The following is a 16,803-nucleotide window of genomic DNA, read 5'->3' as shown; positions in this document are numbered from 1 at the left end:
TTAGGCAGACTAAGTCTTTTAATAGTATATTTATAGTTATAATATTTCAAATAAGTAAGTAAAAAGTTTAGTAAGACCTGCTCTCTCTCTTTTTTATTCATTAGATAGTTTCATGATATAGTCACATACCCATGCTCTCACTACCAACACACACATTTCCTACTCATTATCTTTTTACTCGTTCTCTTCTTACCCTCCTACATATATTCTCACATCTCCTCTCCACATTTTTTAATTTACTCCCTTACTAACTGATCTCTTCTTTAATGACATTATCGGAACCAATCTCCTTCTTCTTATTAAATATCAATAACAACAATTTACATTTTGACTCTCACTATTAGTAAGAATTGTATAATCCTGGAAATGATTAATAAAGCTACCTTCGAAAAGAATGAATTATTATTTTATTAATAATAAATGGAATATTATTTCCGGCATATGCCGCTCTTGGAGTAACTGAGTTACTTTACCTAGGAGTACAAATTTTATTCTTATTTTTCGAGCATTTGGCGCCATATGACACCAATGATGCGTTCGATGTTGGTTTCTACAGTAGCTGTACTAGATTCAATCTTATCACCGCACCTTTATTCCAATAAATCGATGTTTCGCGGGCACTGAGACATATGAAAACTTGCTGAAACTGTAATTTTCAATCACAGTTCATTTTTCTTCTTGTTATGATGGTTTATCTGTGAATTTATGAGCCATCAGTGGAAAATTGTTGCGAAAAAATTTGCTTATTCAGAGGGATAGACGTGAATCTCAATACATATGCATATACATACATATGTATGGTAATTAGGTCTTACGATCTTTTTGGTTGTTTGACCGAACTTCTCCTCCAATTTGTGGCGTGCGCCTTGATGTTGTTCCACAAATGGAGGCACCAACAGTTTTAAGTCAAATCTGAATGGCAGATATTTTTTCATGGTAGAAATACACTCGGAAAAATTCCAAAATAACAAGGTTGCAATAATACATTCTGCTAAAGGAACAACAAATAAAAACGGAATAGGCAGGGGAGGTCAATGATCTCACTCCTTTGCACATTTAGAAGTAGAAGTCAACTTCAGCAACTCTTGGCTGCCCCTCGTCGACTAGGCATGTCCTGATATTTATTTCAAGGAGCTTTGACATGGGGAAAAGATTTTTATAGGTGTACTACCTGGCAGACCGTTATTCGGCTCTGAGCAAATATGACAGATATGCCGGCGTCATTCGTTTTGTGTTTCACAAAATTTAGCTTTAGCTTAGTGAATCCAAAGTTCCCCTCAAACAATTTTTTTTCGCCATACCTAACGAGCAAACCTGGTATTTATCATCATTGGGCGTGTGAAGAGGAAAAGTTTTTCTCTTTTGTGCATTTTTATGTTAAAGCGGTATAGCAAACTATGTGACTCCTACATTTTAGTTGAATGATGTAACTTCTCAACTGATGGACTTTTTTGTCTTTTTTGTGGGAAAGTGCACAAAATACGCGTAACAGAGGGATATAACGGAGTAAAATGTACTGTAAAAATATTCGCCCTACTCCACTCATTTGAAAGCTTCTTAACATACCTAAGCGCAAATTTTAGTTTAAGCTCTAGAATTTTTTTTACCAAACCGCTAAGAGTTGAATGCTTTTCAGCAATTAATTAACGAAAGTTTTTTTTTTAAAACGTGGTTTTTAATATTTAGATTTTTATGCAGTCACGAATTAACTTTTCTTCGTGTTTCTTATACTTAACAAAAAACAAAATGAAAATATGTTGTTCATTAAAACGTCGCCGCTTCCACTTAACTCAATGAACTTATCAATAGCCACTTATTCGACTTTCCTCTGATCACTCCAATCCCAACTTCGGCTACATGCAACGCAAACCCATTGAATATTCGACAAACGAGACATATTTCATCTTCGGCAGCAGCAAAACTAAAAAGACCAAAAGGAAAAAGCGCACAATTTATTGCGAGAGCAAAAAAATAAGATGCGAAGTATTTCAGAAATGCAAACAATCTGACAAATATGGCAATTGCATCCGCTGCACTTCTGTGACAAACGAGCATTTTAATCCAGCGACTCAAAGCAAGCACGAGGAGCAGAAAAAAACGAAAACAACTTGTAAACAAAATGAAGCGAGAGTAACTACAAAAAAGAACTCGAGAAGGTGGAAAAAAGTAGTTGGTGGAATGCGTCTGAAAAACGCTTAAAATGCCATAATTTGCTGAATAAGGCAATGCAAAAGGGTGCGCGCGAATGAAAAGTCAAAAAAAATAAAAAATAAAAAAATAAAAATAAAAATATACAAAAAAGCCTAACTTGCAACGCTGAAGAAGGAAGTTGCAACAGGACTTGGCACAATTATTAAATTTCAAGTGAGAACCTGTTTGTTAAAAAAAAACAGAAAAAAAATCTAAAAAAATATTAGTAGCTGTAACAAAGCAAAAGCGTGTAATGACATTTGCGAACACAGGCACCAACACGGCTGCACGGATGCTGAACAGCTGCAGCATCCGTTGGGCACGACTAAGGTGTTGCCACAAAAAACAAAAATGCATAAAAAGTTAAGCCAACTGCAAGAGCAACAGCAACTGCCACGACCGGCCAAATGGTAATCGGTTGTGCGTTGAGTTCTGTTGTACTCCTGCATTGTTGTTGGTAGCTGAAATAACAAGCGAATACAAGATAATAAATAATAATGAAGGATAATGATAGTCGCGCCACACAGCTGCCACCCCGCAACCGCGTGCACTGGGCCAGCCATGGGTGTATGCTATAACGTATACACATACACACGCACACACATATGCAAAAAAAAAGTTAGTAACTTGATGCGTGCATGGAAACGAGTGTTGTAATTTTACACCAATGCGTTTACGGGTATTTTTGCGCAAATGAGCCACAAGTGTATAAATGTGTCCATATATGTATATACACGCACATACACACATACATATGCAGGTACGTCATCAGGGAATTCTACACAGAAGTGCTTATAAAAGTCTCATTGCCCATTTTGCAACAATCCGGCTGGCACATGAACTTTGCTCGATTGGAAACTTTCATCGAAAACTGCCACTTTGTTGCACTTAGCAGCACTTAAATTCGGTTTTATTGGTGGTTTGTTAAGAAAATATTATACCTTGACCAAATATTTAGCAGAAATCTATTGTAATAATGCATTAATTAGTGTGTGAAATGTGCGAGTTCCAGGGCAATGTTAATTAATTACATAACACATACAGGCTGCTCACCTCAGCATTAGCAGAGCATTGAACCATTCTGCACATGGCTGCAGAGCCATGGAGTCCCTTTCATTGATTTCTGCTAAACCTGAAACTGTAGAGATGAGGGCGTTACAGGTGTGCAAAAAGAAACCGCCTTTCAAATGTGAAGTGTACCTCTAGAATCTGCATAGTCTAGGATCTGGACGGAAAGAGTTGACTCGATACACCCACAGAGCCAATTGGTTCAGAGATAAGTAGGTATCGGATGGGGGAAATATGCCAATCTCGACCGTAGGTATGTTCCTGTCTGGTTTCTCACTAATCGCTTCAGAAATAGCATAAATATGCGGCGATAATTTCACACTGGTTACTTAATACGCGAAGATTACTCAGAAAGCTTTGAAAGTATGAAGAGATGTCTCGAATCCAACCTCAATTCATAAAGGATGAATGGGGTTTTTTTTTGATAGAGCACGCGTGACTACTGCCAAACTAAATACATAATCTCACCATAGAAAGCCTTATGTCTCAACAATGTCTACAAATCGTGCAATTGTATTGCAAAAATCGACACTCTGTGAAAAGTGTTGATCGCGCACTCAGGCCAACAGTTTTGTTTAGCGATGAGGCCTCCATTTTTAGTTTAATGGCTACGTCAATAAGCAAAATTGCGGTATTTGTGCGGAAGAGCAACCGGGTCTTTAAGCCGGGCTGTTGGGTTTTTTTCATTAAACTTATTACTCTGCACTCAAATTCAAACGGTTCCATATATGGTCAAATTTGGCAATCATTTAACTGATAACTGACAATTTTAGTTGTCCAGGTCTGAAGTCTGCTTGCGTATCGCGAATTGAGCTGAGTAATACTTCTGATATTTTCTCTAATCCTCTATTAGTATGCATAATATTTCAAATAAAAAATATTGATGAAACATTTAAAAACATTTTTTAAATTAAATATTTAATTTTCTAATTAAATTTTAAGCTAAAATATCTAGCTTGTTCTTTAACGAAAGCCAAATGAATTAATAACGAAATTCAGGAAAACTCTTCAATATTTTTTAATTAGAATTTCTAAACAACTTTGAGCATTCAATCCTAAAGCCCGATGAAATTTTAGTGTAATTAAGAGAAGGTTTGAAGAGTCCCAAAAATTGTGTGAATTTTTGCAAAATTGTGTTTTGCATAGGGTCTTGAACTCTTCCCCCATATAAGAAAAATGCTTTGTATGGAAGGAAATGCACAATACCATCAGCTGTCGTACGCCAACTTCTATAAGCAGATTTTTCATGTGCGAAATGCGCTTGGAGCGACCAAAACTATTAGAGAGTCTTTCTGTTCGAAGCTGCATGGTCACAGTGTGCCACGAATCTGCGTTGAACCTTATGCTAGTCACACACAAACTCTCTAGCCACCGTCCACCTCCGTTCATATAATTATTTCATTAAAAAAAAAAAACAGCTGAACTCGTGACACAAATGAATAATCGCTGAGCTGTACGCGAAAGGAACCAGTTCTATGCATTTTCAGCAGATAATTTTAAACCGTAGAAATAAAATACATACAAAAGTGTACGCAGAATTTTTAGTCAGCTTCCATTTAAATTTATTATAATCATATTATTTTATATATTTTTTATACTAATTTGTGTTATTTCTTTATTTCCAGCTGCTGAATATGCGAAAGCAACAAAAAGCTATGCACAACGCGAAGTGGTGGTGAGTCATTTCATTCGTATGATATTTGCATTTCTCATTCACTATTAGCATTAAATCACTCGATTTTAGTAGATGTTAGATATAGAATTGATTTCACTAAAAATTACACAAAGCAGTCGATAGGCCACTATCAGCTATGCAAAGCGGGCTTGAAAATATCCAAACCTAAATGCAAATTCTTCGCTGTGCGCCGACAATTCGTGAGACTTTCGTGAGTTGAAGCAATCAGTACAACGTACGTTGGCATGTCTGATTGTGTGAGTTGTGTGTTCCAGATTTCGAGGAATTGATAAAAAGTAGCGCATTGGAAATTAGGCATACAAATTAATCACAGGCGCGTATTTGGTGGTGGTGTGCTCGCATTGTACGCGAAATAACCAAATTTAGATATTCAAACAATTTACTAAAATGAAATATAACTGTCTGTGTGTGTGTAAGTATACAGTGCTGTGCAAAATTTGGAAGCCGCTGCAGTTTATATAACCTTTGGAAAAAGTTAATACTATTTTATAAATTAAAAGTTGCAGTGCTTGAAAGTTTTATAGTTTTTTTTAAGACGAACTTTGTTTCTCAAAACAAAATAAAACAGAGAGCTTAGATGAAAAAGATTCAAATTTATAATTGTATTAGAAAGCGTAAGGTTTGGCAATTATAAGGCGCCTTCGATTCGCTACTTCTTTGCTCGCTATGTTGCCGCTCTCCCGCTTGAGGATCTTTTTTAAACGATAGAAAATTAGAAATTGAAATCGATATAAAATTAAATTTCAGGAAGCTAACTGGAAGCTCAAGTCGTTAGCTCTAAAAGTAATATGTTAAATTCACGTCCAAAGTCGAAAAAGTCAGCCTGGCCTAGTCCGGGTGCCCAATGGAGGGTGAAAAAAGAATGAAGTTGAAACTCCACTTATACTTACAATAGGCACATGCCGAGAAGTTCACAGTTCACTTCGTGTTCGAAAATATTTAAAACTAGTATCAAATATCCCAAAAAAGTAGAGGGTTTAGCTATGACTTAGCTATGTCCCGTTATCATTAAAAAAAATTGGAGCAAATAAAAAGCGGGAATGATACTGGACTAAGTTAGAACGAAATGTGGTACTGATTTAGATATGAAGTGATCCCTGCTCGCTTCTCATAATAGACAAGGTTTGCTGTACTAAATTCAGTACTTTTCTCATCAAATTAGTGCTCTTAAACTTTCGCTGAGGACTGTATATTTGTTTATCGCGTGGACACTCACATTTTGTGAATAATCATTTGTTTGGCAGTAAATCGAATTATTTACTCAGGCAATGGAATAAAAAGGCGTGTGTATGCAAATCCACTGCAACCAGCGGCCTTGTGGATTAGCATTTCAACATAGAAGTTTCCACAAATACTCTGAATTAAAATAATCTAATAAAAATACATACAAATATAACAGTGAGTACACAAATGAGCAAACAGTAACGAATTTTAGTTACTCATTAATCTTAATGGGGCTTTCATAGGTCATTGCAGTTGCCCATTCATCTGCATGTGCTCGGGATTTGGTGCAATGACTCCTGTTGGTTTTGCAAACAATCTTCGGAAACTCTAATGTACCTTCTTCTCAAATGTGTCGCTCTAGCGTGAAGAAGGAGGAGACATCTCGGCCGCGTACGGCCAGCAGAAAGTCACAATAGCTCAGTCAAACCCAGCTCTATCATAGGTTTACTTAACGGACTGGATTTGGGTAAGGTATTGCGATGAGTAAAGGGCACAAAAAAGTTTCAGGTGGAAGCGCAAGCTTCACATTTATTATCACTTGAATTTCATTGAAATTTCCTGGCAATAGAAGTGATTTAAATGCTCGTATACTCTATTCCCTATTCAGAATACCTCCAAAGAGTTAAGAAGCCTCGGGTTCATTGGCATTAGAGTTATTTTTTTAATGTAGAATATCGCCGGCACTCAAACTAGTTGGCTGTTGTTGTTGTTATTGTTCTTATCAGTTTCACATATTTATAGCAAATGGAATCAGCCCAACTGCAAATTAGTGAAAGCGTGTGAACTGAACTTGATGCCATCTCAAGCATAAACTTTGCGTGCCAACGCCAGACTATTGTAAGCAAATACACCAGCAGATGCACGTACGTAGATGGATGATGGTGATGAGAATCAAGAGTGGTAATAAAATCAAAATCACCATCCAAGACAGTTACATATCATTTTACAATGGAATCACACCATCAACAGAGTTGGAAACAATAGCAGGTTGGAGATCAGACGCAAATGCGTGCCCAATTGCAACTTTATCTGCATGCATCTATGTATGTTTTTGTGTGTCTGTCTGTGTGTGCAAGTAGTTTGCAATAGCACGAAGGCAAATATATCACATTTATAACAATGGCTATGGGATGCAGTACGTCTCTGAGTAGATACACACACCTATACATATACACTTATGTTTATAAATAAGTCTCTGTGAGCTGCAACGTGGCGCCAGAGAATAAGTGCAGAACCCTGTTTGAGAGTAAATACAACTGACTGGCAGAATCATTTTTCAGAATCTGGGTTTTTAGTGATGTTTTTACAAAAAAAAAAAAGAAAAAAATCGTGCTGATTTGTATGAATATGGGCACAAATAGTCAGTGGTGCAACAGCAGAGTAGGAATATCTCACATTTTATGCCAAGTTGATAAAAATTTTAGTTACGAAAACAACAAAACATATTAAAAATTGCGTTTAAAATGAAAAAAAAGTTTAAGAAATTTTTTATTAAAACTGTAGTTATGAAAACAGCGAAAAAAAATTTAAATGTTACGAAAAAAGCTTAAGAAATTTTTTACTAAATTTAAGTCACGAAAACTACAAAAAAAAAGTATTATAAAAATTTAAAAAGTTGCGTTTAAAACGAAAAAAAGTTTGAGAAATTTTGTATTCAATTTGAGTTACGAAAACAACAAAAAAAAAAATTTAAATGTTACGAAAAAAAGTTTAAGAACTCTTTTTATTGAAATTTTGATGACGGAAACAACCAAAAAAAAAAATATTAAAAAGGTGGGAAAAAAGGTTAAGTAAAAAAGTATTAAGAAATTGCGTTTTCAAAGAAAAATAAGTTTGGGAAATTATTTACTAAATTTTAGTCACGAAACAGAAAAAAATATTTAAAAGTTGCTTTTAAAGTGAAAAAAAAGTTAAAGAATTTTTAATTGTATTAAAATATTTATTACGAAAAAGATCAAAAAGGAAGTTTAAGGCTTTATATTGAACCTTCATTTTTTCGAAAATGTACAAATTTAGAAAAAAGTGAAATTTTATAATATATCATCACTAAAGTCCAAATAAAATTTTTGAAAGCATGGAAATTTTCACTGGCAAATAATTATTATTTAGTGCCTTTACATCTAATTATAGTGGCTGCTACTGTGAATAGCGAGTGATGATATTGTATGTGCAGCTGTGAACTCAACTTTATACTTATGAGAAAATTCATACACATATTTTTATATGTATATGTGAAGTGTCTATTGTGTCATTGTCTGGCAGTAATTGAAATATGATATTGTAACTGACTGGCTGGCTAGCTCGCTGGTTGACAGGCAGGCAAGCGGTCTCATAGTCTGTCTGTCCATGTACATTTAATGGTCCATTGTAGGTATGTCTCGCTGACAGATTGACTGCGAATTTTAGTGCGAATTCCATTGGTGGCTCAGATGTAGTGATGAGGATGAACACCTGTTCAGATATTCGCAGAAAAGAGAAATCAAAAATTCACAAAACAAAAAATATAACACTACTGAGTTTTCGCGTGTATTTCATACAAACACGCGCCACTGACGAAGAAAAATAGATTTTATTAAAAAAGCTATTTTTTTTTTATTTAACTTAGTTTAAAAAAACTGTTCTTAATAAACTTTGCTCAAAAATTAGCAACAGAAAAGTATAAATTAAATATTAAATTACTACTACTCCACTACCTACTCCCGGGTTGTGGCGATAGTTATATCTGTGTATCTTTTACTCTTATTATGATAACGTAACATTACATGCCCTGCAATTTGGAAAACCTGAGATATGAGTGTGCAGGTCGAAACTAAATATTTTTTCGATTATTTTCTTTCACCTCTTCCTTTTTGTTTGTCGTGCTCCCTTTGCCCATTCCCGTTCACTTTTCGGCAATACCAAGACATTGATATTGAATGGTTTCGAAATCATCAAATATTTGAAAATTGCTTTTTATGAGAGCTGCCACACCTTATTTATCAATACCGCCCACTTTCCATAATTATTAAGGCATATTTTACACTCTGTGCCAAATCCCATTACTCTGCCATAAATGGTTTCGAAACTGTGCGATATTGAAAACTGCTCTATGTGGGAGGTGCCACGCCTCATTTACAACTATCGTCTACTTTTTGTCGTTATTAAGGTATTGATATTTTATACATTTCTCTGAAAGAAGAATATACCACCATGAATGGTATCGAAACTATGCAATAATAAGGAATTTGTTTATGTGAGAACTGCCACGTCTTATTTACCAATGCCGCCCAATTTACTGCACTTTTGCACAGAACAAAATAAAAAAACTACGTAATATATTGAAGTCGCTTGCATCTACATACACACTCGCAATAGGTGTTTCTGCATACCTTCTTCTCATCTAAAACTTTTTAAGCTGCAATGAGTCACAGTGAGGAGGCGCAAAAAAGCTTAATTGCTCAAAGTTATTGAACTGTTATATATCTTTGTATCAGTATGCATGTTTGTGTGGTGAAGAGCACAGTTGACAGTTCAATAGACTTTGAAGTGCATACATACAAGTATGAGTCTATGGGTACTTACATATTTGTAAATTTTCGGCCAAGTGCTGAGTAGTTAAATAGCGTAAGCGCAAAGAAGTACTTGTGTGTAGGTGCTGCTAAATATACATTTGATAATTGTAACTGAGATAAGAGCATGGAGATAAATATGTACACATACATAAACATACATTGTATGTACACCCACACACCAAATTTTCTCCAAATGGGAAATGAGAAGTGTAGATGTAATGCGTATATCGAAAATAAGAACGAAGGAAAATTGTTGTTGTTTTTTGCTGCTGCTAAAGTGAAAGGAAGCTGTAGTGTTTTATTGTTTTTTCTATGAATCGGAAAAATGAACAAATTATGAAAAAAAAATTTCTAAATTTTTTTTCGATTATTCATGGAAGTTGAGTGAGCAATTAAAGAGTTAGTCAGCTAAATGTGGAATTAAAAAAAAGGAGTAATACGATGTTTTATTTAAAAAATATTTTAAAAAAATTTTTACTGAACAATGTATTTATTTATTGAAAGAGTAATAATTATAAATAATTATTCCACTTAAAGGTAAGAAAAAAAAGGAACAAGCACTGGCTGCTAAGGCCTTCGGCTATTGTTTTAAATGGTTAATACTATATATCAAGACGAGAAAATGAAATAATTATATTATACTAGGTTTATTATACGCTAGATTCGCGATAAAAATATATTATATCTACACTGGAGAAGATGAAGATAGTACAATAGAAGGTATGTGGAGTTAACCGCTACTATACACACCAGATAACTTAGAAGCCTATGAAGTTAAATTTTTAATTTACAGCAAGAAACGAATTGGTTTATGATATATTACTAATATTATAGTCCGTTGTCTGCTTCTGAAGTTCAGATGGTTTGATATTTCTAAACACCGATGATCTAATATTTTGGATTCCTGAACATATATCCATGAAGTGCGATACGGTGAATTCGCTAAATCCACAAAACGGGCACGGGGGTTTCGGCAAACCATTTAGCAAATACGAGTGGGTTGAAATTGTATGGCCAATTCTCAGACGAACAACGGTCTTAATATTCCGGCATGAAGAATTTGACGGGTATTGGTTTTTCGATCTGGAGAAATTGAAGGATTTGTAGTGATGTTGGTACTGGTTCCATTTGTTCAGGGAACTTTCATAATTGGTACGCCTTACCAACTTTTTTATATCTTCTGGATGAGTGTATTCGAACATGTACAATGGCTCTTTGGTTGCCTCCTTAGCTCTACTATCGGCCTGTTCGTTACCTTTGATGCCACTGTGACCCGGGACCCACATAAGTTTGATTGATCCTTTTTTTTTGTGTGAGCATGTTGCGCATTTTTTGTTATTACTGGAGAGTTATTAGCTGGGTTCAGAATAGCCTCGATTGCTGATTTGCTGTCACTGCATATTATATATTGATGGTTTTTTTGGGACGCAAAGTGTACCGCCTCAAGTAACGCAGCAGCTTCGGCTGTGAAAATTGAGCAGTAACTTGGTAAAACTCCAACGGTTATAGTGGTACCTATTTCGTTTGTTACGGCAAATGAAGTACAGGTATCGGTTTTAGATCCGTCAGTAAATAACAGGTCCCAGTCTGATTTCAAAGGAGAAACAGTTTCAAGATATAATTGTTTGAATTCATCGGGGCCAGTCATATTTTTTTGATGATGCATTAAATTATTTATGGCGAAATAGCTTGGTACGATCCATTCTGGATGAGACGGTTTTTCGAAGAGAATTGGTGATATGAGTATGTTCAGTTCTTTGGCTTGATTTAAAATTTCTGAGATCGTTGATTTTCGGCCATTTTTTCTTGTATTGTGTTGACATGAAGAAACGCATTCAAACAAAAGCTTGTTTCTGCAATATAGAACTCGAGGGATACACATCAGCGTGTTATTTGATACCCTTTCCACAAGGGTAGGTACACCAGCTTCCGCTAATATGGCATAAATGGGAGAAGTAGGAAAGGCTCTAATGCTCCTTCTAGCTGCTGCGTGATAAGGCGCTTCTAGGCGTTTCAGATGGGTGTATGCGCAATGTCCGTAAATAGCTAATCCGAAGTCTATCTTAGATAACATCAAAGCTCTAGTTATATTTACCAACGTTTGTGTATGAACTAGACAGTGTTTTGAAGACAATTCATAAAGCAAGAATCTAAACTCGAATTTCATGTGAACTAGTTATTACTATAAGTACGAATACAAGGAGGCGCTAAATTAATCACCTTAACGAAATACCTATAACTTTTGTAAATGTAATTGTGCGTTAATCATATTTGAACCTTGTGAACTAGACAGGTATATTGTACCAAATATGAGCAAAGAAGATTTCCATCACCCAAAATCAGTTCTTTTTTAGTAAAAAAGTTATTCAAAATCAAAATTGGGTGATTCAATTTGCGCCACCGTGCAAAGGCTAAAATAAAGATTTCCATCATTCAAAAAAAACTTTTTTATTTAGTAAAAAAGTTATTCAAAATCAAAATTGGACAATTCATTTTGCGCCACTTTGTAGTTGTTTTGACCCACTTTTTGTTTAGAGTATTTTAATTTATTGCAATTATTTGTTCGCATTGAGTTCACGTTAAAGCCGCTGTTTCATTCAATTGGATAAAAAATGTTTATTGCATTAAAAAATTAATTTTTTTATATTTTGAAATTTATGGAATTAAATTTTGTACAATTTGAAATTTATAGAATTAAATTTTTTATTAATTTAAAGGAAATTGTTGAAATGAAAATTAATATACTCTGCATAAGAAATCCGAAAATCAAAGAAAAAATGTTGCTATCGACTCCATGATTACAGTATACAGGCATATTTAGAGCAACGGTACCTTATTAGTTTCACCTGCTACCGGGAAGTAAAAGTACATATACCGCAAGTTCTTATGAATTTTCAATTAATAATTTTAGTCACAATTATGATTAATCGGAACGAATTACCTACAATAATTTCATTTATGATTAATTGACACACAGCAAAAATACACAAAAGCAGCAATTTTTGTAATACAATTTTTTTCCTAAGTTTTTAATAGTAATAGGAAATAGTTGATTAATTTGATTAATTCAAATGTAGTAAACATTTCTTACTTTCACAGCCAAAAAACAGTTAGGGTGAGTCATTTTGGGATTGTTGCAGTTTGAAAATAAATTTAATGATTTTTAAACACATTTTAGCTTATAAACAGTCCTCTTTTGTAAGCTTATGCGATTTATGTCGAAAAAAAGCCTTGCAGGGGTGTTAAGCTTCAACATACAAAAAATCCTGTGCAAATCGGAGCATTCTGTGCGTAGTTCTACGCTTATATACATATTTTGGAGCCTCATTTTAGAAGAGTTAGAGTTTAATATCAAATTAGGAGAAATGAAATTTGTTGCCTTGTCTTCTTCGTCACCTTGATTGGCGCGATAACCGCTTAAACGATTGTGGCAGAGTTTAATAAAGCGCGGTATTCTTTTCTATCATGGGTGCCAGTTGGACACACCAAATGAAGCAAAGTCCTGCGTCACCTGATCTTTTGAACGCAAAGGAAGTCTTGCTCTTCCTCTGGTAGAGGTAGCTTATCGCATCTCTCCGTAGCTCGAGCAATTGTATCCATTCGGAGGACATGACCTAGCCAGTAGAACCACTGGATCTTTATTCGCTGCACTGTGTCTACGTCCCAGTTCATTCTTCTATCGCCTGCGATACTCACTATCGCCAACGTGCTAAGGTCGAAAAATCTTCCGCAGAATCTTTGTTGTTTTGTCACAGATGCGAAATATGGGGGGTATTTCTGATTAAAGAAAGGTAATAAAATAATTTTCCAATTTGTTAAAAAATAACCTCAATTCCGTTTTTGACTTAAAGCTGCAATGAACTTGAATTTAAGTGAGTGAATTTGTGAGGAAATGAAGAATGAAGCTGACTACCAGTGTCAATGATAACTCATTTCTTTGAAAAATTTTCTCCGATATAAAATATTGTGACCCGACACTTGGATTTATGACTTTATGATGGATCGATTAACCTTAAATTATCTTCATTGTGCGCTCACTTTAACTTTTGCAACTGTAATTGAATGCAAAACGCCCTTTATAGCCTGCTGGTTTACCCAAATGAAAATTAGTTCCTATCCTCTCCCTGCATTCAACATAAATTGCATCGAATCAATCAAATCAAATTTGCCGAATTCCCAAATGCTGCATGTGACAGCGCGTGGCTGCAATCATTCACTCATTTCACCACTGTGTCCATGCAATCAGCCATCAAACAACGCAAAGTAACAGTAGCAGTGGCAAAATATCCACTTGCTGCCATTCACTGGACCACTTACACGCAACAATGCCAGTCGCCAGGAGTTACACACTCGCGGCCATCAAAGTTCTTGTCAGTGGTGACTGGGAGACAGACAATCGCCAAACCAAATTCAAGACTAGCAGCAGCCGCCACAATAACACACATTACACACAATAGCAGTAGCAATCGAACAACAACAACCACTGACCACTTCCAACGCTTTCAACGTAATTCATCATCGAGTGTTGACAGAGCGGCCGCCAAGAGTCACCGCCATTTGTGCGAAGACGCTGCACTTTGATGTGCTCCACTGTTGACGCAAGCAATCGAAGCTGTTAAACAAAAACGAAATAATCAAAAACTTGTTGCTTGTTGGCCCACCGACAAACACAATTTAAATACAGGCATGAGAGTCGTAGTGGCAACAGCAGTGCAACAGTTAATAACAATTAATGCGTAAATAATACTCGAATCAAATTTAATTGCTAATCAGCGCATAAATAGCGGCCAGATATCACAATCAACAGCAATAACTTGAATAGCAACAAGTGGCATGAAATGCCTGTACGCACATACATACACGCATTCTTGGCAATGTGGGCATTCAAAGCAAGTGGCAAGTGGCAAGTGTCGCATAAAAGTCGTGGCAAAATGCATTTGCTATCTGTGCGCATTTCGCATTGGAAGCATCTGCGGCGCGGTAAGCAAGTGCTGCGGCATGGAAAGTGGCATGTCACTAGATGCGGCATTTGCATAGTCGCGTCTGGTGCGTAAGTGTTGACAGTGAAGATGGCATATGCAATCTAAATAGTGTCATACCAACAGGCAGCGAATGGATTGTTATGAGCTTCACTGAGCCGCGGGATGTCCAATGTATGTTTGTGCACGCATACATATCTACGACCGTATACTGTACTTTAACGCTTGTGGCATTAATGCGAAAAGGAGAATGTAAATGGAGTAAAATTGAATTTGAAAGCTGGCAGTTGTGGTATGAAGTTGGTATAGAGTTGGAGATGGAGCTGGGTGGTCGAGATTGGGATCTCTGTGATACCACATGAATCCAAGAAGACTTCTACTCTTCTTCTTAAAATTCAATTTTACTCTGCTTCTTAGGATTCAAAGCATTCGAACACTTGCCACTGCACTTACTTTTTGTTTTTTTGTCTAAACAAACTAGTAAGTACAGCACGTAGACAACTTTAAGTCCATGGCACTACTCTTGGGTTCCCTTTTTTATTTTCTTTAAATCTACTCGACCTCCGAAGAGATCTGAATAGATCTTGCGGTGCCAAGGAGTCGAAGTGGTTGCTTCTTAAAACAGCAAAGCCAAAGACCTCAAGTCTGACTCGAGCTAAGGCCGTGCAGACGCACAGAAAGTGGTATGCCGTCTCATTCTCCTCTCCACATGCTGGGCAGGGTACATTGTCTGAGACGCTTATCTTTTCAATTGCCCACAAAAAGTAGCCCGCCTCCTGCCATCTACGACAGTCAATCGGACATGGCATAGTTCATCCAGATTTACAGGACCTAACTCCCCATGAAGTGGTTGGAGGGCTGCGTAAGGCTATGAGCGCAGCTTTGCTGTCGTTGCAGACACATGCAGATCTCCATCTGTTCTCCACAACAAAGTTCATTGCTTCTTGAGCAGCATACACCTCCGCTTGAAACACAGATGCGAACCATAGACACCAGATCCGTAACCCCGCTCGATCCTGGAGCCATCCTTGAAAATGCGAAAACAGTGTTTGCCGGGCTCATTTTCTCAGTTTGACCACAATTGAGCGTCTGGCAGCACCACACTGTATCTCTTTTCAAGTACGACTCCTGATGACATGAAGGCAAGAGGCATGGAGAGGATCGTTGGATCGAAGTCCATGCCGTTCCTGTCATCCAATACCGGATAGAGTTCGTACCTATTCCAATTGTGTTTCAGCCTGCAGATGGCCTTCAAGGCCTTGGATGAAAACATCAAGTGGTGGTAGACTAACCAGATCATCTAATGCCGGGCCTGAAGTCGTCGTGAAAGCTCCGATGCAACAGACCTTACCAGCAAGGTTAACCCTACCCTGCACTACCGCTGGGATCGCTCTCGGGCTGCGTTTGTTTTCAATATTCGAGATAATGTAGATGATGATAATGATAATGCCGGGCCTGAAGTCGTCGTGAAAGCTCCGATGCAACAGATATCTACATTACTTTGTACACTCCCCCTCGACCTTACCAGCAAGGTTAACCCTAGCTTGCACTACTGCTGGGATCGCTCTCGGGCTGCGTTTGTTTTCAATATTCGAGGCAATGTAGATGATGATTTGTTAATTTGTCAAATAGATTGCTGCTCCAGCTTGGTGAATACTTTGGAATACTAGCATCAACTCCAAGCAGGTGGTTTGGTGGGTTTAATGGTATTTTATTACCCACTTACTCTGCATGTTTGCTGAGCATTTCCCGACCTGCCACCTGGAGATGCCTCTGATGGAAGACATACCACTCCGCATGGACAAAACAAAAGTTTGAATGTTACTTCTTTTACCTTTTTTTATTTTTTGACATAGGGTTATACACTTCGTCCAACGCTGTGCTAGTTTGTTGATCTCGCCAGGCATTTCTTTAGATTTGAGAACAAATAGTAGTCCGAGGAATCAGAGGGAGCAAAGTCTGCAGAATAGGGTAGATGCGAAGTGGGTTAGAATCCTATTTTCATAGATTTTGCCAGCACAACTGCTGAGACGTGAGCTGGTGCGTTGCTGTGATGGAAAAGGATAGAAAAGGAAATTAACTCGAGTTGCCCGAT

The sequence above is a fragment of the Anastrepha obliqua genome, chromosome 5 (genome assembly GCF_027943255.1).
Source record: "Anastrepha obliqua isolate idAnaObli1 chromosome 5, idAnaObli1_1.0, whole genome shotgun sequence".
Lineage (NCBI taxonomy): Eukaryota > Metazoa > Arthropoda > Insecta > Diptera > Tephritidae > Anastrepha > Anastrepha obliqua.
This window is presented reverse-complemented; position numbering follows the sequence as displayed.